Source organism: Sus scrofa, chromosome 1 (genome assembly GCF_054392235.1).
Source record: "Sus scrofa isolate SSC_HxYL_T2T_F1_AM1 chromosome 1, Sscrofa_HxYL_maternal_Yorkshire_Landrace_v2.0, whole genome shotgun sequence".
NCBI classification, from domain to species: Eukaryota; Metazoa; Chordata; class Mammalia; order Artiodactyla; family Suidae; genus Sus; species Sus scrofa.
Window position 1 is genome coordinate 113,693,664 of NC_139383.1, and position 22,316 is coordinate 113,715,979.

Sequence of the window (22,316 nt, forward strand, 5' to 3'; positions counted from 1 at the left end):
CTCAATATATGTTAAATCACCCATCGACATTAGGTTTTATCTGTCTCTACTTTTAAGAAGCAAGAAGGTTATTTTAAAATATTCTGCACTTCCTGCCATGGCACAGTGGGTTAAGGATCTGGCATTGCCTCTGCCATAGCACAGTTTCAATCCCTGGCCCTGCGCAGTGGGGGTTGAGGGGCCAGCATTGCTGTAGGTGTGGTATGGGTCACAGCTGTGGCTCAGATTTGACCCTGGCCTAGGATCTTCCATATGCTGCAGGTGTGACTGAAAAAGAGAAAAAAAAAAAAAAATCTTAGTTTGGAAGATGCTTCTGACAGGAATGATTGCACTTGTGGTTTTAGAAATAACATCAGGGTTATATTTGTACTCATTTTTCCACTTTCCTCTTAGGATTTCCAAAGGACATGGTAATATTAAACATATTAAACAACTGGCATGTCACCTGCTGACCAATAAGAATAACAGGAACATTTAAACCACACTGGTCTGTGGTATCGGCTGAGCCAGGGGACCAATGTCAAACTATTATCAAATAAAGCAGAGCAAACTGGCTAAGTTGGAAATGGACACATTCAAACTTTTAGCTCAGTCTACTTGATTCTAATGCTTTAAATATCATATGGTAACAAGATGATTATTTCCATTCTTTTGAAATATAAAGGGTGAATGATGAAGTCTTCTTTGAAAGATTTCTTCAAATTCTATAAAGTATGGCCAAACTGGAGCTATACCAATTTCTCCCTTTTTAGGTGATCAATATTAAAATAATTTTTTTAAAACCGTGAATATTAGAGCAACTATCCCTCGTTGGCTGGAATCTGTATGACAATTGCTCATCCAAATAGATTTAGGACCACAGTCCAAATGAAGGACAGGAAGTCTAAGTGCCCCAGAAGTAGAAAAGCCCTTCCATTACCCTGAGATGGCTTCAGTGAGCAGAGGAGGAGTATCACAGCGATCAGGGTGGGGTCTGAAATAACGAGGGCGTGACTTCAAGAACCAAGCCAAGTTCATAAAGAAAGCATATTGTATAATTATAGTTTACCTATATATCAACATCCTCTATAGAGAATAGCTTTGTGCGAAAAGATACTGAATGAGCCCTCAACTGTGACAAATAGTCATGAGGTCAGATACCTACAGACCCTGAGGTATTAATAACCACAATAAATTTTGCTCAATGAAAGAGCCAAGAGGGTTAATTAGTGTTGATGATGAGCCAAGTACAGGCACAAAACCAGACTTTTTTACTTCATGAACTGATAAGTTTTAATTCAGAGCTACTTCTTACATCATTGATCTCTGGAGGACTTAACTACGTGCAACATCCTCATTGAATGGAGTGATCTACTTCACTACTAGTCCTACAAAATTCCCAAGGCTCTTTCTCAATCTACCTCTCTGTCAGTTTTTATCTAGTGTGTGTTGGTACTTTGGTGTCATTGTGAAAATGGAGGTTTAGAGGTGGGGAGTAGCTGTTCTAGGTTTAAGTCTGTTTTTCACCATCAACACTGGAAAGAAGAGTCTCCCATCTGAATCTGGTATTATAACTTTTACTATAATTTGGCCCAAATTAACTAAGTATGTATTAGGTTGCTTTTCCTTCAGACATATTAGCATGGCAGTGCTTGAGTTGTATAGCCTGATATTATGTTTCTAAGTTTAGGGGAGGAATCTGTTGGGGAAGAAAAACATTTTCCCTGAATTTCTGTAGATAGGCCATCATGGACATAGGAAAGGGGTCACTGCAATAGGAAAAAGTGAAATTGTGAAATAGGTTGATGAAAACGCCTTTATAGCCTCACCTTGTTTCTCCTGTCCTTTTCCCAGGGACCTGAGCCCCTGTGGGATCCCTAGTTGCTACCCTTCTTTACCTTCCTCATGTTTCCACGAGGGTGTCAAAAAGCACCTGTTCCTGGTTCCATTCCCCCAAGGGATCTCCTTTCTACTCAGTCATATGAAAGTCTAATTTGTCGCTAATGTACTAATTGGCCAAAATATAATATTAACTTTGGCTAAAATTCATTTGTGACTTCAAATCAATACTCAAGGTGCTTTGGCAGGCATTCCCAGACATGTATGAAGTGGGAAAAATTGTGTGCAAGTTTCCAGCTGAGGTCAAACAAGTTGACCCTCTCCCTTCTCGTTTCAGCTCTCATACAGTAAACAAGTGTCCTCTTTACTGTTTATTTAGTGCCACAGTTTTCGCATTTTTGTGCTTTTAGGTGGTAGATTTTCTATTTAAAATGGCTCCCTCGTGTGCTGTCTCATGTTTTCTAAGCTCATGAAGGCTGTGATGGGTCTTATGGAGAGTGTTAGATAAACATTTGGACATAAGTTACAGCCCTATTAGCTGTGAGTTCAGTGTTAATAAATCAACAGTCCGTATTAAATAAGATGTCTTTAAACAGAAATGCACAAAGAACAAGGTTATGTATTGATCATTTGGGGAAAATAGTGTGACTAGAGGCTCATGGGAACCTCGCCCTCCCTAGAAGTAATTATTCAGTATTTGCTAATTCAGTGTTGGCAGTGACTTTAGAGAATAAACCTACCCTGAATAACAAGAATTGACTGTGTTTACTTCCTCCCATTAAAGATTTGCAATAGTTTAAGATTAGAGATAAAAATGTAGTCAAGTACTAAAGCAAGAATAAAAAACAAACAAAAGCTGAATCATGGAGTTCAGAATTGAGAGAGGTAAAGTAGTTTAAACAAGAGAAGCTGGATGCTTATTACATTTAAGCAAAAAACTGAACCCCGATCTTCCAGGCAAAAAAGATAAGGAGGAGTTACCTGGTGGCCTAGCACATTAAGGATCCAGCACTGTGATTGCTGGGGCATGGGTCACTGCTACGGTGTGGGTTCCATCTCTGACCCAGGAATTTCCACATGCCACAGGTGTGGCCAAAAAATAAAAATAAAAAAATAATAATGAGTACCATTGCTTTTCTTCTCAGATTAATTATATCAATTTACTGGGAGAGACTTCTTTTTTTTTCTATTTTTACATTCTTAGAGTAACTTTATGGCACAAAGCATAGAATACATAATGTTTCTAATGGTAGTTTTGTAAATGATGCAGAAAAGGACCTCGTGTGGTTGCTTTTATATGACAATAAAGCCCAAGGCACAAATACTGTTTCGTTGTTCTAGGAAGGATTTCTCTAGGGATCTGAAGTTCTGTATATTGCTGGGACACTGACATGAAATGCAGTACTAGCACATGTATTATGCTGGCATTTGTAGTCTAAAGAAATTCAGATGAAAAGACTGTAATGGTGGAGTTACCCAGTTCTCTGGTAAATTGGAGGAAGTGCTACATTTGAGCAGGTTGCTGCTTTAGTGCCTCTAAAATTACTATAGAAAGAGGACATCTGCATTTGCCTATGGATTAGTGAGTTAACATGGAGAGGCCAGAAGAAAGAGGAAGGCTATGGACAACTCCAATTAAGAGCATGATGTTAATTAGAAGTATCATGTTGATTATGAGAATAGTTACTGCCCCCCCAGCTTTGACTCTTTTAAATAGTCATGTTCATTTTGAGTTATTAATAATCCTACTCTTGAGCTAAGAGTTTTCTTTTCTTTTTTCTTTTCTTTCTTTCTTTTTTTTGTTTTTCCCTAGCCTTCCCCCTAAAGACAGTGTAGCAGGGGAGGATTTCATGTAGGAAGTAGGCAGAACCACTCAGTTACAGAGTAGAGAATATTTTGGAGCAGTGTCTAGTTGGGAGGTAGGCCAGTGGACAGCTATCACAGGAACCAGCATGAGGTGATGGTGAGAATGGAGGGAAGAGGATGGGGGGATGGGAATGGGGTTTGAGGTGGGGGTTGTTTTGTTTTGTTTTGTTTTTAGGGCCAAAGCTGCAGCATATGGAAGTTCCAAATTGGAGCTGCAGCTGCTGGCCTATACCACAGCCACAGCAATGCCAGATGCCAGCTACAACTGTGATGTACACCGCAGCTCACCTCAAGGCCGGATCCTTAACCCTTAACCCATCTCGTGGATACTACTTGGGTTCATAACCTGCTGAGCCACAATGGTAATTGCCAGGATGGGTTCTAGTAGTACCAAGAAAGCAAAATTCCCTGGATGTGTTGATGGGTCAAGTTGGGGATGAGGAAGGCAGAAGAGTCACAAACACCTGGTGTCTAACTTGGGCAAGAGCTGGTGGTCCCTTCACTGATAGCAATTACTGCAGGAAGAGCCACAGAAGGTTTGTGGAAACAGCAGGGTCCTGCTGAAGAGCTTGGGTGGAGCTCATAGCAGGCATCACCCCAGCAAGAACAGACCAGGAAAGATCGGGTTGGAGGTGTGGAGCGGCACATTGGGGGGAAGTGTTGAATCAAAGTGTCAGCCTGGACTTGGCTTACCAATTTGTGTGATTTCTACTAATTATATCAGAAAACATAATTCCAACTGCTAATGGCCATCAGAGCCATTATGGTCAAAAACATTCAGACAAATGATTAGGTTTCCAAATTGAAGGACAAACAGAAAAATCAATTCACAAACTTGTTAATTGTTCTTTATAAGTGGAAATACTGAAGTGAACTAGATTTTATCCATGAGATACATAAAATAAACACAGTGTTAAATGCATAATACCAGGTATGTTTTTTAAAATGACTCTCTGATTAATTATGCTCTCTTGCATCTTTGTTCTGTCATAAGGAGATGACCACATTCCTCAGGAGGGATACAAGTAAATAAAACCTCATAGGTTGTGGTAACAGCCATGTCAAAGGGCAGAAAGAAGACACAGGTATCAAGAAAGTTTCTTTAATGAGAAACCTCACACCTATCAGAATGGCCATCATTAATAAGTCTACAAATAACAAATGCTGAAGAGGGTGTGGAGAAAAAGGAACCCTCTCCTGCACTGTTGGTGAAAATGTGAATTGGTAAAACCACTACATAAAACAGTGTGGAGGTTCCTCAGAACACCAAATATTCCATTTCTGGGCATATAGCCATCATATATAGATAATATAATACAATTCAAAAAGATACATGCACCCCTATGTTCATAGCAGCACCATTCACAATAGCCAAGACATGGAAACAACCTAATGTCCATTGACAGATGAATGGATTAAGAAGATGTGGTACATATAGATAACGAAATACTACTCCGCCATAAGAAAGAATGAAACAATGCCATCTGCAGCAACATGGATGCAACTAGAGATTTTCATACCAAGTGAAGTAAGTCAGAGAAAGACAAATACCACATGGTATCACTTATACATGGAATGTAAAATATGGCACAAGTGAACCTATCTACAGAGCAGAAAACCAGTGCTAAGAATTTTCTGATGGGAGTTCCTGTCATGGCTCAGTAGAAACGAATCTGACTAGCATTCATGAGGATGCAGATTTGATCCTTGGCCTCACTCAGTGGGTTAAGGATTCATCAGCCTTGCCATGAGCTGTGGTGTAGGTTGCAGACACGGCTCAGATCCAGAATTGCTGTGGCTGTGGCATAGGCCGGCACCTGTAGCTCCGATTTTACCCCTAGCCTGGGAACTTCCATATGCCACAGGTGCAGCCTTCAAATATTAAAAAAAAAAAAAAAAAATTCTGATAAGATTTGGAAGAGAGTATAAATTATGGGCTCAAATACCGATTTAAAAAATCTTAAGAAAAAAAATTTAAGCAAATTCCTATAAACTCATTTAAACCTCCCCACATATATTTTGTATATTTCATGATTTACTTATTGATGCCCAAATCTTGAGTTTAATTTGTCCTGATTTTGTCCTGATTTGAATATTAACCTTATTCCTGTCTGAATTTATAAAAATAAGTATGTACGGCTATTTCATAGCCCTATATTAGAATTTTTGTACAGAGATTTTTATATTGAGTCTTGGGCCTTCATATTATTAAAATATTAAATGGGGAAAAATTCATGGAACTTATTCATGAATAATTATACATATATTTCTTCAGACTCTGTATAAGGAGACATTTAAGTAGGGATAGGCTGTTGACCTACAGAGGAAAAAAAAGAAGAATGTCAGAAAACTGAGGGAAAACATTTTTTAACCGTCATGATTTTATGAGTTATAAATATTGTTTCGCTATTTTTAAAGTTAAGAAGCATGAACAAAAAAACGACTTAATTAGATGTAACAAAAACAAATTGAGATGCAGTTTGATTTATTGAAAATAACATCAGTTTTATGCAGATTAATTACTGATAATGCCTTGCCAGAATGTGATGCATTCTGGATAATATCTACTAAATTAAATATGTGTGGATATTTAAAACGTAAATAAATTTCATGGTATGGGGTAGGATGGTACAGAGTAGGGAGATGGAGGGGTACCAGTTTCCAGGAAGTTAAAAGTAATATAAAATTCTCAATTACTCATAGCTTTTTATACACAATCTTTGATGGTGTAGATCTAGCAATTTAAATAGATCCTTTAATTTTGTTTTTTCAAAGAAAATGCTCACTTTAAGGAACAAAGAAGCAAATAAATAGAATATTCAGATGATGGCAAAACACTGCTCTACAAAGATGGCGACCAACACTGACAAATGGAGCCTTTGCCTGGCCAAAGCACCCCGGAGGCATAAATATTAAGTCTTCATTCCTGAGTTGGTTTTTTAAAAGCCTTGCTTCAGAATTCTAAGACTGGCTGCTCAGAAGAGTTGATATGCAATGGGAGAAAGTACAAGTTTGAACATGGGAAAGTCAAGGCTTGCCCTAACCTCAGTGTGCCCTGCTCTGGTTGCACTTGGGCTGGAGAAGGCAATAACCTTTCCTCGCCACACTCCCATCCCAGTATCTGATAAAAATCCTGATGACTAAGGAGTCTTTGGCTTCCCTCTCCATGGAATGATAGCTTTTGGCCAACTGTTTTTAAAAACTAATTTATTTTATTTTATTTTTTGGCCAACTGTATTTAAAAACTTCATTTATTTTGTTTTATTTTTTTATTTTTGGGGCCACACCTGTGCCATATGGAAGTTCCCAGGCTAGGGGTCAAATCAGAGCTGCAGCTGCCAGCCTACGCCACAGCCACAACAATGCTGGATTCTTAACCCACTGAGCAAGGCCAGGGATCAAACATCTTCATGGATACTAGTCAGGCTTTGTTACCCACTGAGCCACAATGGGAACAACCTAAAACTATTTATTTTTTAAAGGCTAAATATTAGCTTTCAGTAGTCATATCCAACAAATAAACCCCTTCATCCTACTCACCACTCCTAGCAATATAAGGAGGGCAGATCAAGAGAAAGGTACAGAATGTCTAGACCAAAACAGATTTTGGAGAACATTTTTGAAAACCACTCACATTAGAAAATGAAACAGCCCTCTAGCTGGAGTTCCTGTTGTGGCTCAGTGGAAATGAATCTGACTAGCATCCATGAGGACACAGGTTCAATCCCTGGCCTTGCTCGGTGGATTAGGGATCCAGCTTTGCCATGAGCTGTGGTATAGGTCGCAGACATGGCTTGGATCCCATGTTGCTGGGGCTGTGGTGTAGGCCGGCAGCTATAGCTCCGATTGGACCCCTAGTCTGGGAACCTCCAGATGCCATGGGTGTGGCCCTAAAGAAAAAAAAAAAAAAAAAAAGAAAATGAAACAACCCTCTAACATATTCCTGTCTCTGATAAGCTATGAAAATAGTACTAGTTTGATAAGTTAAGTGACATTCTGCTTCTCCCTGGCAAATATTTGCTTATACTTTTTAAACACTAAATTAGCTAAAGGTAGGCTCAAGTTGGAAACTTAATTTAACTAGTTAAATCCATTGTGATTTGGCAAAATATCCTCTCCACACATGGGCCATGCTTTGTCTGAAGACCCACAGCTCCGAAGGACAATTAGCAAACTCCTAGATTTTCTCATTTTGTACCCAGTCCAAAACCAACTGAATCTGGGTCAGCCGTGTACAAAAATAGCTTCCCTTCTGAAAAAGAATTTAACAGAGTTTGTCTAAAATGCAGACTCCCAGTTTTATTCTAAATATGATTACATTTGTATAAATGTCATTTATAAACAACTGTCTTGGAACACAAACTCTGCATAAAGTGAAATTTACCTGCATATTTACATAAAAACAGAAAATGCTTTCCGGTGTGTCATGTTTCATAGCTCAGTAACTGATGTCTGCGTATGAAAGTGTTCATTCATTGCTCTCCCTTTCTGCTTCAATTTTCATGCCCAGATACAAATGCCCTGACTTGAGGAATTCATGTTCTTGAAGACAGTACAGTGCTGTGCTCTGTTTAAGAGCAATGCGCTGTGGGTTCTGACAGACCTGGATTCAAACCCCAGGCCTGCGAATCATTAAATGTGTGGTTCTGTGCAAGTTCACTAACGTTTCTGTGTTGCAGCATTTTCATTTGTAAATCCCCCAAAGATTATTGTGAGAGTTAAATTTACTGATGTATGTAAAGCGCTTAGCATAATAACAACTCAACCAGAGGCTGCTAGTATGAATTTCCATTATAATCTGGTAACTCAACAAGTGGTTATTAATATTCTACTTAACATCTAACTGCTAGAGTATAATAGAATCAAAAAATATTTAGGCAAATTTCTATCAATTTCATTTGCTAAGTATATCATGTGCATGTGTTTTGTCTCCCTAATATTGATTCACTCCTATTAGAAACTATTTTTAAACTTTATAATTTTATTTATTTTAAAACTATGTAATCCATTCATATGGTTCAAAAGTCCAAAGGCACAAAAAATAAAAAGTGAAACGTATCCTTCCCTTCCTTGCCTTCTGGCTGGTTCCCCTCCCCAGAAGCAAATCTTCCAAATCTATTTTATGCATGTTTTATTAGACAATTAGATTCACATATTCTCTTTTCTCTCTTTTTTGCACAAAATTAGCATAATATTTAGCACTATCAAATGACATCCACTTAAATGTGCAGTATTTGGGACATACTTAAACTAAAAAAATTAAATGGTGGTGTCATCTGAAATTCAAGTTTAACAAAGTGTCCTGAATTTTATTTGCTAACTCTGGCAAATAAAATTCTAAATCACTATTCACATTGCTTGGCATCTTGTTTGACTGCTTTTTGTTTTTGACTTTTTCATGTTAGAATCACCTGGGATGGTCTTAAAACACCTGACACCCAAACCACACACTCCAGACCAAGTTCATTAGAATCACCAAGAGTTGTACTTGGGCAACGACATTTTTCTTTCAGTGATTGTCTTTAAGTGAGGAATAATTTACACCCACAAAAATATACCCATTTTAAGTGTACAGTTCCATGAGTGTTGACAAATGCACACACTTGTTTTTACTGCAAAATATATTTTGGCAGTCAACCAAAAATGATTTCTTAAAGTTTGAAATGCTTTGGAGCAAGCATTGTATTTTATGCAGCTTTTCTTCTTAGGACTTAAGCACTCCATGTGTGTTTCATATAAATGCAGGTTGACTAGTCACAAAGCGCTTTACTGCAGTCATTATTTAAGTTTAATGTATAAAATAGATATGTTATCAATGAGAGTTTGCAACACTAATTACAAAGAGATGCAGCAATTGCAAAGAAATAGTTGCCAGCACTGCTTCATACCAAGGGATCAGTTCCATCAATTAGTGGTCTCCCTATGGCTAAGAGGTGATAGAGTTGCTTTACGTATACTGTATGACACCCATCCCCCACCTATGCAGGAGGGATCTGAGACCCAGATTGTATAAATTGCTTGAGCCATGTAGCTAGTAATTCGGGGATCTGAAGTTTGAACTGTGTCTGACTCCAAAGTCTCACTAAGGTCACATCCCAACCTGGCCTAATTTTGAATTCCACCTTTCTTTTTCTTTTTTTCTTTTCTTTTTACTGCCACACCAGAGACATATGGAAATTCCCAGGCTAGGGATCGGATCAGAGCTGCAGCTGCCAGCCTACACCACAGCCACAGCAACTCGGGATCTGAGCTGCATCTGTAACCTATGCTGCAGCTCATGGCAATATCAGAGGGAGGCCAAGGATTGAATCTGCATCCTCATGGATACTCCATCAGATCCTACCTTTCTTAACACCATTCAAAAACTCCTATTTTTATTTTGGAAAAATATCCAGAACAGCAAGCAGTTTCTTCTGTTTCTCCATAGACGACTATCTCAGCTAAAATACCTTCTTGAAAGAACCAGCTGAGAGAAAACAAAAAGGTAAAATTCCTTCAGGCTCAAGTTTCTTTCATGGCTATTAAATCCTTTTCAAGGTAGTTCTGGAGTTTGTGTTTTTTGGTTCACCTGCCTTATATCACCTGAGCGTGACGGGCTTCTAAAAAAAGAGTTGAACAAACATAATGACAAGTTGTGATTTAGAGGGAAAGGAAGCAGTGTCTTTTGCTAATGAACCTTATCTTTCTGCTCAAGTTGGTGTATATCATGTCTCGATGTGTGACTAAATGAAGGAACTGAATTAAAATAGTAGAGGTGGCTATCTCATCCTGCACGTGGCAAATTTTTTTTTTTTTGTCTTCCTTTCTGGATATGCTTTGTGAAATGCATAATGCTACAGAGACAGAACAAAAACGATTCTAGTTTCTGCAGCAGAGAACACAATATCTGTTTCAAGGTCATTTCCTGATAATGATATCTTCCAGTAAACTTGAGACATAGATTGAAGGAGGAGAGCATAAACTGAATTCTGTTCCCGGCTTAGCTGCTTTTGTCTGTCTCCATATTGACAGCACTCATGAAAGTCTCTTGCATGGAGCTGATGTTTAGTCAATGTTTGTTGAACTATCTTGACATTCTCTTTTAAAACTGAGGATGTAATATGTTCTGGGTAGTTTGGCAATGTGGGGACATCTGTGGGCTGAATCTGAAAGCACAGATATTGTGAAATCAGAGACTATAAAGCTCAGTGGGATCTTAAATTCTTTTCATTTTGACAACTTTAGTTCACCTAAAAGCATCTTTAGAAGATCAGCTAAACCTGAAATCTTAACATTCAGCAGAAAGTAGATGACAAAGAACTCTCTAAGGCCCACTGAACTTCAGAGGGAGCTTAATGCTTGGCAGTCTATGGCAAGGGTAGTTTTCTTTAAAAAAAAAAAAAAAAAAAAAAAAAAAAGCCATCCATGAAACCACAATTTGAATTATTCCAGTAGTTTGGAATTGGGTCTCAGCCCAGAATCCAAAGCATAATGCTGTGACAGCATCAAAGGAATTGCAAGTATAATTTTCTCTACAGAAGAAAAAAATGGAAACCGGGTCATCCTCTTAATTTTTATTAATTCTCTTAGTGTTTTGTTAATTTTATGAACTGGCCTGAAGTTTCTTGACTCTTTCAGAAGTATCACCATGCATGTGTTACCACCACAGCAACATCTCCTCATGTGTATTACTGTTAGTGCACGTTTTGGTTAAAAGATGAGCCTTTAGAAGCTCAGAATGATACACAGCTTTTGTTGGGAGTTTACAAAATTTCCTTTTGTCCAGTCCATGCCCTTCATTATCTCACATTTAACATCTTCACCTCACTTCAGCCTTTTTCTCCAGACCACTTTCATTTGAATTTTTTGGTAGCCTTTGCTAGGTTCTTTTGCTTCTGGTATCTAGTAATTCGAGTCTGTCTTTATAAATTCGAGCTGTGAACAATTTGCTATCTCCCTTTGACTTCTCACCATTTCACAGCACCTTGTTTCAGCACATAGCTTTACACTTAGTATATTAGCAATAGTGCAGATTATCATAGATTTAATTAAATGCCACTAGTAAAGGGCAGAGTGGTTTTCCCAAGTTAATTATTTACAATAGCTTCTAGAATCTGAAGAGCTCAACAAGCGTGGGCTGAGACCATTTATGATACAGATATTCAGAATGTGTTACGACATCTTTATGGCCAACTAGGAACAAAATTCTAAGGGAGGTGTGATAAGCACTTGACTTTGTACCCCCACCCCCAACTTTTTAAAATCTCCTTCCATCTGCCCAGGAACTTTATTTAAGTTTCTTCTCTACTTTCCCATTCAGGAATTTCATTAATACAGATACACCCTGTTCTGATCTTGGCCTCTTTTTCATTATTTATTCAACAAAATCTGCTTCATCTCTTTTTACCAGGTATGTTGCTAGTCAAAATTCACTTTGAAAGATGTAGTTTAAGTACAGTCAGAGGTCATAAGGTTAATGAGTTCACCTAATCAACACTAATGAACTAGTTAATGTATTACCTCCTGGGGGACTTCTTATCCTAATATAGTTAACATTACTTCTTTCTACTAGACCCATTCAGAATGTCTCTTTCATCAGGATGTCACAAGGATTTCAGGCACTATGGCTGGTCAGATGCTGAGGTGCAGGAGGGTCTTTCAGCACACCTCAAAAACTGTCTTTGGAGTATAACTATGGAAAAAAAGATATGGGAATGTGCAAGAGGTTTTCTGGCAGTTTGCCTTTGTATTACACAGGGAAAGATCAACGATAACCTTTATTTTAAAAATATGTGGAGGAGTTCCCGTCGTGGTGCAGTGGTTAACGAATCCGACTAGGAACCATGAGGTTGCGGGTTCGGTCCCTGCCCTTGCTCAGTGGGTTAACGATCCGGCGTTGCTATGAGCTGTGGTGTAGGTCGCAGACACGGCTCGGATCCTGCGTTGCTGTGGCTCTGGCGTAGGCCGGGGGCTATAGCTTCGATTTGACCCCTAGCCTGGGAACCTCCATATGCCGCGGGAGCGGCCCAAAGAAATAGAAAAAAAATAAATAAATAAATAAAAAATAAAACTATGTGGAGGTTCAAAAAACAGAATGGGTAAATTAGGTAAAAGATTTCCAATTCCTCCATAAGATCTCTGTAACGTAGGTTCTGAGAGTTCAACACAGCTGAAATGTGTCCACAGGCGGGCTTGCCTCCAGAGTCCAATCCTTTACTGAACCATATCCTCTAAGAATCAAGTCCAAAGTAAAAAACGGTAGCTCGGGAACAAACTTCATTCTTCAGTTTACATGTAATGTGAGTTATTTGCATCCACTGGTGATAACATTTTCTCGAAATTTTCTGAAATGCTAGCCATTTTTATATATTTAAAACAGGAGTTCCTACTGTGGCACAATGGATTAAGACTCCTACTGCAGTGGCTCAGGTTACTGAGGAGGCACAGGTTTGTTCCCCGGCCAAGCACAGTGGGTTAAAGGATCTGGTATTGCCACAGCTGTGGCTGATTCAATCCCTGGCCCAGGGAACTTTCCTATGCTGCAGGTGCAGCCATAAAATTTAAAAACTAAAATAAAACATGATCTTGCTTTTACTTGAGGTATAGATGACTTTTATTATGTATCCTCAAAAGTTGATATCCAAGATAATGTGTTGCTCTATTAAGAGTGTTCCATGTGGGATGGTAGAAATGAGGGCTTGACCCAGTGATTCTCTCGCATGAGGTTTTTGTGATGTTGTGATTTGGTCATCATTCAGGTGACCAAAATGTATTTCTGTTATATATTTGATCTTCATCTACAGTTCCTGGCTCATAGCTCCCCAGACATTGGAATTTCCTAAGTAATAAGAAGAATGGTAGCATCTTTTGTTATAAATGTTGACCTCTTTTCCTCAGTTCCTGTGCTTCAGAAATAAAGGCAAAATGGGTGTCTTATTATTCATAACAAACCCCTTTCCACCACAACTGAGTTTATGTTGATGAGATGACTTTTGGATAGCACCTAAGGATGGGGCTGGTTGCCAGGGAGACCAACCATAACTAGGGCATTAGAACTTTTAGTCCCTTCCTTGATTTCTGAGGAGGGGATAAGGGCTAGTGGTTGAATCAATCAGAAATGGCTAATGAGTTAGTCAATCATGTCTATGTAATGAAGCTTCCATGAAAACCTAAAAGGAGGAGGTTCTGAGCGCTTTCATGTTGGGGAAACATAATGTATCCACATGCTAAACATGCCTGGCCGCAAGCTCCATGAAGACAGAAGGTCCTTTGTTCAGGACCTCACCATGTGTATGTCTTGACCTGACTATTGATTTCTATCCTTTAATATCCTGTGTAATAAATAGGTAATCTAGTGAGTAAATGAGTTTCTTGAGTTCTCTGAGCTGCTCTAGCAAATTAATTAACTCAAGGAGAAGGTTGCGGGAACCTCTCATTGATAGTCAGTTGGTCAGAAGTATGGGTAAAAACCTGGGTTTGTGATTGACATCCTGAGAAGGACAGGGTCATTGGAACCTCTGATTTGTCACTGGTTGGTCAGAATCACAGGTAACAACTTGGGCTTGTGATTGTCACCTGGGGTGGAGGGCGGTCTTGTGGGATTCAGCCATTTACCTGTGGCATCTGATGGGTAGCAAGTGTCAGAAATGAGTTCAGTTGAGTTAATTTCTCAAACACCTGTTCATTTCTAAGAATTGCTTTTTGGTGTGAGGTAGCTTTCCCACACATAGACACACACATTGGAATTGGGTCCAGGAACCCAAAGGAAATCTTCTCTTCAGTATTCTTACCTTTGGAGAACTTAAATAATAAGACCCTTTCCAGCACTTCATTAAAATCCCCTATCACTTATTTTTCCTGGACATAGTTTTGAAAATCAAGGAAGTGGAAGTGTCTTAAGAACAGCTCTTAATTTGAGGTAGAAACTATACACTCACCCAGCAGGGTCCTTTAATTCTGAGGCTTTTATACTTGTAAGTTTAAGATTGGTTTCTTCTTTGGATTCAGCATGCAAGGTAACTTTGGTGGTAAAGATACTTCTTATATAGAGTATTCAGGATTTTTAGTGCACAACCTGAAGTTCTCCAAGACCAGCAGTCTTTATTACAGAATCATACCGAGTTAGATCTAACATGATATATATTAGTGCATCTGGAAAATATTTGTCAAACATCTGTTTTTAGCTAGGCCCCAAAGTGCATGAGGCTTGAAAGAACTCCCCCCTCAAAGAGCTTGCATTCTAGAGAGAAAAGTGAGTGATAATAAACAGGAAGACATATCATTGGGACAGAAGGGCTGTTCAACAAATTAAAATAGGATGATGCCATAGAAAGTGAATGGGGGCCTCGTTTGCATTTGAGGGCCCTACAAGATCTCTCTGATAAAGAAACATTTAAACTGAGAACTGAACTATGTCATAAGAAGACAGCTTGTGAAAACTGGCAGAGGGAACAGCCCGTGCAAAGGTCCTAAGACAAGATGAAACTTGGCTCCTTGAAGAGTAGAGAGTAGAGAAGAGTCAGAAGCAGGTCATAAGCACTTTGTAAGGCAGAAGAAGGAGTTTGGGTTTTAGATTCAGTTTGATGGAATGCCATTGGAAAATCTTAAATGGAACAGTGATGTGGCTTCTATTACATATTTAAAAGGTAACTCTTGGAGTTCCTGTTGTGGCGCAGTGGTTAACGAATCTGACTAGGAACCATGAGGTTGCGGGTTCGATCCTTGGCCTTGCTCAGTGGGTTAGGGATTCAGCATTGCCATGAGCTGTGTGGTGTAGGTCGCATACATGGCTCGGATCTGGTGTTGCTGTGGCTCTGGTGTAGGTCGGCGGCTATAACTCCGATTGGACCCCTAGCCTGGGAACCTCCATATGCCGCGAAGCGGCCCTAGGAAAGGCAAAAGCCAAAAAAAATTAAAAATAAATAAATAAAAAGTAACTCTGCCTTTTTGGTGGAGCAGGGATGGGGGATAGGCAAAACTGGTGCCATGAAGACAAGTTAGAAGGTTCTTATCAGCTTTAGTGAGCATACACTTTGTTCAGATTAATATCTGAGAGGGGAGGCTATTAACACAGGAAGAGAAAAAAGCCCAGCTGAGCTTACCAGGACATGCTTACATTAGCTATTATAGTTGTCTTGGGAGGGTAGGAGTAGCAGAACCTGTTAGGTCATTTCATTTAATCCCTACAAAGACTCTCTGTGCCCAATGCATAGTCAGTGCCCAATAAATGTTTGAGTGACTGGATGCATCTGGGGGAGATTAGTATCCCGTCCTTAGGTGTTGCTGTGCTACAAGTATATTGTGAAGTCTAATTTTGATTATAAAACCTATACTATTTTCTCATTTTTTTTTAACGTAATACCTCCTTATTGTTGCTTTTTAAATGTTTCTAAACCATTTCACATGGATTTCCATTTTCTTCCTTCATCTCCTCTCTCCTGGGTTTAGTGTCCTACATACAGAGATTCTGTAAATGTGTTGGTTGCACTAGTTTTTATCAAAGGCAGAAATCAGAGAGCCCATTGACAGTATAAGTGAAGCTTCCCCAGGCAACTTTTTGATCTTTTCTTTGAAGAATCCTGTGCCATTTTTAAGGCCCAACCTTGGAAGGCCTCCACCTGGGCAATCTGTCAGAGTTCATTTAACAAGGCTGATGGTATGTGATCCCTAACATTCCCCTTGCTCCTTTTACAAGAAACTCCCTTCTCTCCCCTCTTCTCCTCCTCCAGGAGATTAGTGCCACCTTAATCCCAGGTAAAGAAACCTAGGAATCATGGCCTTAGGACCCCACCACCACTCTTTACAAGTCGAGATGCTTTTGCATGTTTTATATCTTGAACAAAATTCTCAAGGCAAAAGATGATCTCACTCTTCTACTTTGAATTATGAGCGTAGAAAAAATTCAAATTTGTTTATTTTATAAAATTTGTATTATAAATTGTATATATTTCTAGCTTAGTCCATAAACTTTTAAAGCAGACATATCTTCTGACAAGATCAAGTTAAATAGAAAACTGGCTTTTAGGGAGTATAATCACGGGTCTAATGATCTTTCCATGCTTGATATGCCTGCATGCATGTATGCATGTGTGTATGTGCATATGTGTGTGCATGAATGTCTGTGTGCCTATGTGCTCATTATGACCCTGCCAATCCTTTATAATCAATATCTGATGTAACCCAGTCAATGCTGTTATGTTGGAGAAAAAATATCCAGCTTGCATTCTTGCCTCATTCCTCATATTTTATCTACATATTTGTGTTGCTCAAGAAAATGTAATTCTGTCTACCATGACATAGGGTGTATCATTTGCTGACATCTGTGATTATTCAATAAGGACACCTTTTCTATTGTTGGATTTATAAAACCAGTTTCTGTTTAAGATCCTAGGGAAATTCAGCTCTTTCAGATGGTGTTGGAAGATTTTTAAGGTGTGTATTATCATAGTCTCACCCTTTGCCTAATTATGGGAAAGACAATGAATTTGCTTAGTATTAGCCTCTGTCATCAGGTAAACATGAACTAGAAGATTACCTACTAAGTAACATTATCAGAGCAGAACAGAGCCAATTTTATTCTAAAATACAAGTACCCACATAGTAACACACAATGGTATACATATTCATCTTCACTTATTCAACGGAAGTGTTTAGATGGAACAACTGTGACTCTTCTGTCTTTTTTTATTCTGTATAACTAGAATGTATACTCCTAAAACCTCATATGCAAGCATTTAACTCTCAAAATGTTGCCTCTTACTGTTATAATGAAATCCACCCAAATGGGCTAGATTTCAGCAAGACTTTTCATTTAGTTGTGCAGAATCCCTCACTTGCAGTTAAGGTGACTGGACTCTCAATAAACAAGACAGTGAAAGAAAGATACTTCCCAATTCAAAAATTTGTTGATTATGGGAAGAACATTCTTTGCTGTTGGGGAAATAGACTGATTTCAAGATTCCTTTGATGGAGTTCCCGTCGTGACGCAGTGGTTAACGAATCTGACCAGGAACCATGAGGTTGCGGGTTCGATCCCTGCCCTTGCTCAGTTGGTTAACGATCTGGCGTTGCCGTGAGCTGTGGTGTAGGTTGCAGACGCGACTCGGATCCCACGTTGCTGTGGCTCTGGCGTAGGCTGGCAGCTACAGCTCCAATTCGACCCCTAACCTGGGAACCTCCATATGCCGCGGGAGTGGCCCAAGAAATAGCAAAAAGACCAAAAAAAAAAAAAGATTCCTTTGATATGAAGACCTTCTGTAAACTAGAAAGTGTCAGATACAGCAAATGTGTTCTTCATGTCAGTTTATTGTGGGTTTTTTTTTTCCCCATTAAAATGTTAATTTACATTTACCTTTCAGTGTTTTGACTTATTGTAGGAAATTATGATATTCGTCCTTTTATTCAAAAATACCAGGAAGTAAAATGTAAATCTTTAATAGAATATGTAATCATGTGTTTCCTTGAGCAGGAGTGGATGTCAGGAAGGTGATTTTGCAGAGATAGATACAATATAACCCAGTCTGTGTTCCCACAGCCTGCCACAAGCTTTCCTCTTTAGGTCAGCTCTGGAAAATACAAGCCACGCTAATTTCATAAGAACTGTCTTATAACAAGGTTATAAAAACTCCAACTCTTGGCCCTTATTTCTTTGCTGAAGCCTTTCTTTTTCAGCGAGAACAGTTACTCTGGATAGAAGCTGTCAAGAGAGTATGTTTACACATGAAAGTCTCTTTTTCAGTTTAAGGAAAAGTTGGACAAATGTTGGACAAGAGCACAATGCAAAATTCTGTGTTGCAACCTTTTTATAGGTATCACTTCTGTAAACTACTCATGCCTTTAAATACTTCATGCCTTTTCTCAGCTCCAAATTCGTTATTAACCAAAAAAGTTCGCCGACTCTAATGTTAAAGAATATTGTAGAAAGAAGAAGCATGCTGCCCTGTTAGAGCCCTCTGTGATGTCAGAACCTTAGCAGACTCTTGAGGGAGGCACTAAATAATCTGCCTTCTGCTCTGTTCTGATTAGTCTTTAAAACACACCAACCAGCGGGAAAACGTGGGCATTGCTATAAATGTCTTTGTGCTAATGATGACTTTTCTTTTCACACCAGTAACAGCTGGGGGTGAACGTTGTCAGAGACGAAATTATAAATGTTTGATATCAGAAAATGCTAGGTGAGTTTAAGACATGGTTAGTTGATTAGGTTACCGCCAAGCAGTAAACAATAGATTCATTAAAGCTGTAATTAGTCACTGTTGACATATTTTATTTTTAATCAGAACTCCAGCAGGGGATAAAGTGTCTGAAAGCATCCAGTGCTTTGTTAAGAAGTAAAACCAGCTTTTAAAAACATAGCCATGCCTTGGGATTTCTATACCACCTTTGTTCTGAGAAATTTGGCGACTTCATGTGAGGCTGTAAAGTGACCCATGATAGTTGATTAATCATTTTGTGTTTTTGTTATATTGCTTCATTGATCAAAACTTTTTTTATGGTTCCCTGTTTCTAGGCAAGTCCAGAATGAAGGGGAATTCATGGTGACCAAATGCACTGAGCCAGATATTTTTACACACTTACAACTGCAGATTACAGATCCTAAGAAGATAGTATGAGAAGGAGAGTGTATCTATATGTATGACTGGGTCACTATGCTGTACAGCAGAAATTGACACAACACTGTTAATCAACTATAATAAAAAATAATAAAGACCCTAAGAATAAGGTGTTGAATAATTTGCATGGGGCCACATGGTTGGGAAATAGCTAAAACTGAATTTATAAGGCAGACTCCAACCTTTTACCATTACATCTCTTAACAGTTAAAACTTGATCCTGCAGATCCAACTTCATCAACCAAGAGCCCCCAGAAAGCTGCTTCTGCTTCCATCTAAGCCAAGATTCCTGTAGCCAATGATACTGAGGGTGGGGTTGGGGGTGGGGGGCACATTCTACCTCCAGGAGCAGTAATTACTCGCCTCATGCTAATCCCTCTGTCTTCCCTTTTCCCATCAAACTCTAACTTTCATCCCACCTCTTCCATGAAGCCCTCCTGATTATTTCTGCCTCCACCTGCACATCCCTTTATGAGTTTTTTCTCTCTCCTCCAAACACCTACCAGACTTAGAGTCCTGGACTTTCTGGTGAAGACCTCATTTCAAATAACTTATCAGAGGAAGGGACTGGACATTTGTTAATTTTTCTCCCCAACCACATAAGGGTTAAGATACATGTAATAGCCTCTTAATTTTTTTTCTATTCAGCCTCAAATCATACATATTGCAGAAATAAAATTCCAATTGAGAAATTTCAGTTAGCATAAGCATCTACATAATGTAGAAAGAGCCTTTGTGAGACAAAAAAGCATTTTCTTTGGACTAACTCCATTTTTTGTAGATATAATCTCTCTTTTCCAGTATTTATTAAGCTAATAAAATGCATCTTGTTAAATATTGACTAAAACAATGAATATCCAACATTCTTTTCCTAAAGAGGCCTTGTGCTTTTCTTATTCTTGGAATTATATGGCTATGGGAGTTATCCAGAATTATGTTTAAGTGAGAAATTTGTAATAATATGGTAGTCATCTTATTTTCATAGATACTTGCCTATGAACTCTGAGATGCTATCTAATTTGACTTCCTTGCATGTCAGAGAGGCAGATTTTGTGGGCAGATATTTTGATTAGTATGTCCTTACTCAGATAATGAAGCAAAGTGGTAGAAGTTTGGCATGACTTCCTCAAAGCAGCAACCAGCTGGAAAATGAACCCAATTTGCAAGAGTATTAAGCTAATGTCTGAACACTTAGTAAACATCTTATTCTCTGAGCATCTCTTTAACTTAAAACCATGTCTTTTTTATGTGAAGACATGATTTAAGAGTGGAAGCTTCAGTAAGTATAAGTATATACATATATATGCCCTTAATGTCCTTTCCTATATCACATAACTCTATGGAGAAAGAATGGATTGATCACTGACTTAGAGATTGTCATGATAAGGGAAAGGAACAGTCCCGTGACTGGTACTGGTTGGCACATTGCAGCAGATGCCAAGAGTGGGAAGGGAACCATCTCTCCAGCCAGACACCATCTTAAGAAAAGAGATGTCTTTATGAATGTCGTCCACTCTTCTATTTGCTACAGTGCGAGATTGAGGTTACTTCCAAATTACAAATCACCCATTGGCAATGGGGAGTCTCTTGGGCAAGGGGGTAGGGCAGTGGTTCTCAAACATGGTGGGCATAGTGGAATCATCTGGACAACATCAAAAAATACTAACACTTTGGTTTGTGTTGATGCCTAGGCATCAGGGAATTTTTTTTTTTTTTTTTTTTTTTTTTTTTTTTTTTTTTTTTTTTGCTTTTTAGGACTGCACTAAGAGCATATGGAAGTTCCCAGGCTCAGGGTTGAATCGGAGCTACAGCTGCCACCCTATGCCACAGCCACAGCAATGCAGGATCTGAGCCGCATCTGGACCTACACCACAGCTCATGGCAATGCTGGATCCTTAACCCACTGAGCAAGGCCAAGTATCAAACCTGCAACCTCATGGATGCTAGTCAGATGGTTTCCACTGTGCCACAACAGGAACTCTCATCAGGGAATTTTAAAAGCAGTCACATTTGAGAACACTAAGTTGGAAAAACTTATTTTCTGGTCCTACCAAAAGATCTCAGGGAAGGCACTGGCCTCTTTGTGTATACTTCCTAATGTGCATTATTGCTTCATAAGATTTTCTAGAAGAGATGTAATAGCAAAGTTTCTTTCAATATAAGGCTTTGCAGAATTTCAGGGATTTGCTTTTTTTTTCTTTTTTCTTGCCCCTTGGCTAAAAGGACCTAGGAAAGCATTTTTTTAAAAAGTCTGACTCCCTTAAAAAAGTAAGTCATGAAGTACATTTATGAAGATAAATGGAAAAATTTTCAGATCAAATATTAAATCTTGCAAAAAATTCTTGAAGCTTAATTTATCTAATATAAATATTTATGCAACATCTTAGTGATGCAGTGTATGTATTTAGAGTGAGTAAAGTAATGATTTAGGGGCTACTAATTTTCAGAGAAATAAAACTTAGAATATGTGAAGGACTAAAATTATTCATAGCTGGGAAAGAATATTAAGGGTGTTGCAATAATGGGTTTCAGCGTAAGAAGGAATCCACTATCTGTATGTGGAGCTTTGCTGATGGCAAACAGCAAGAGGAAATTGCTCTAAACTGCAACAAGATCAAATTACATAAACTGACTCCTTTCCTGACCATTGAGTTTTTCTACATTAGAATAAGTTGCTTAAAGGTAACCGCAGAAGTATACTTCTTGGAGTATATTCTACAGGCCCTGTTCATTAGGCTTAAGGCATTATTTTTTTAATCGAAGTATTGTTGATTTACAATGTTGTGTTAACTTCTGCTGTACAGAAAAGTGATTTATATATATATATTTAGATATATATATATATATATCTTTTCCATTATGCTTCATCGCAGTTATTGGATAGTTCCCAGCACTATACAGCAGGAACTTGTCATTTATCCATTCTATATATAATAGCTTGCATATGCTAACCCAAACTCCTAAACCATTTCTCTCCCCGAGTCCTCTCCCCCTTGGCAACCACAAGTCTATTCTCCATGTCCACGGGTCTTTTTTTGTTTT

The 22,316-nt window shown here is 38.6% G+C and overlaps 1 protein-coding gene across 4 annotated transcripts in view; it reads left to right on the forward strand.

The window, feature by feature from the left end:
• The window catches only part of RAB27B (RAB27B, member RAS oncogene family), a 177,196-nt gene that overhangs the window by 123,973 nt on the left and 30,907 nt on the right, over positions 1-22,316 (forward strand). The window contains exon 1 of one of the 4 annotated variants that reach the window (XM_085016841.1): positions 17,052-17,094. The exons of the other annotated variants lie outside the window; for them this stretch is intronic. The gene's annotated coding sequence lies outside the window, so the exon portion shown is untranslated. Of the gene's footprint in view, positions 1-17,051; positions 17,095-22,316 lie in introns of those variants that run through there. 4 annotated transcript variants of the gene reach the window in all.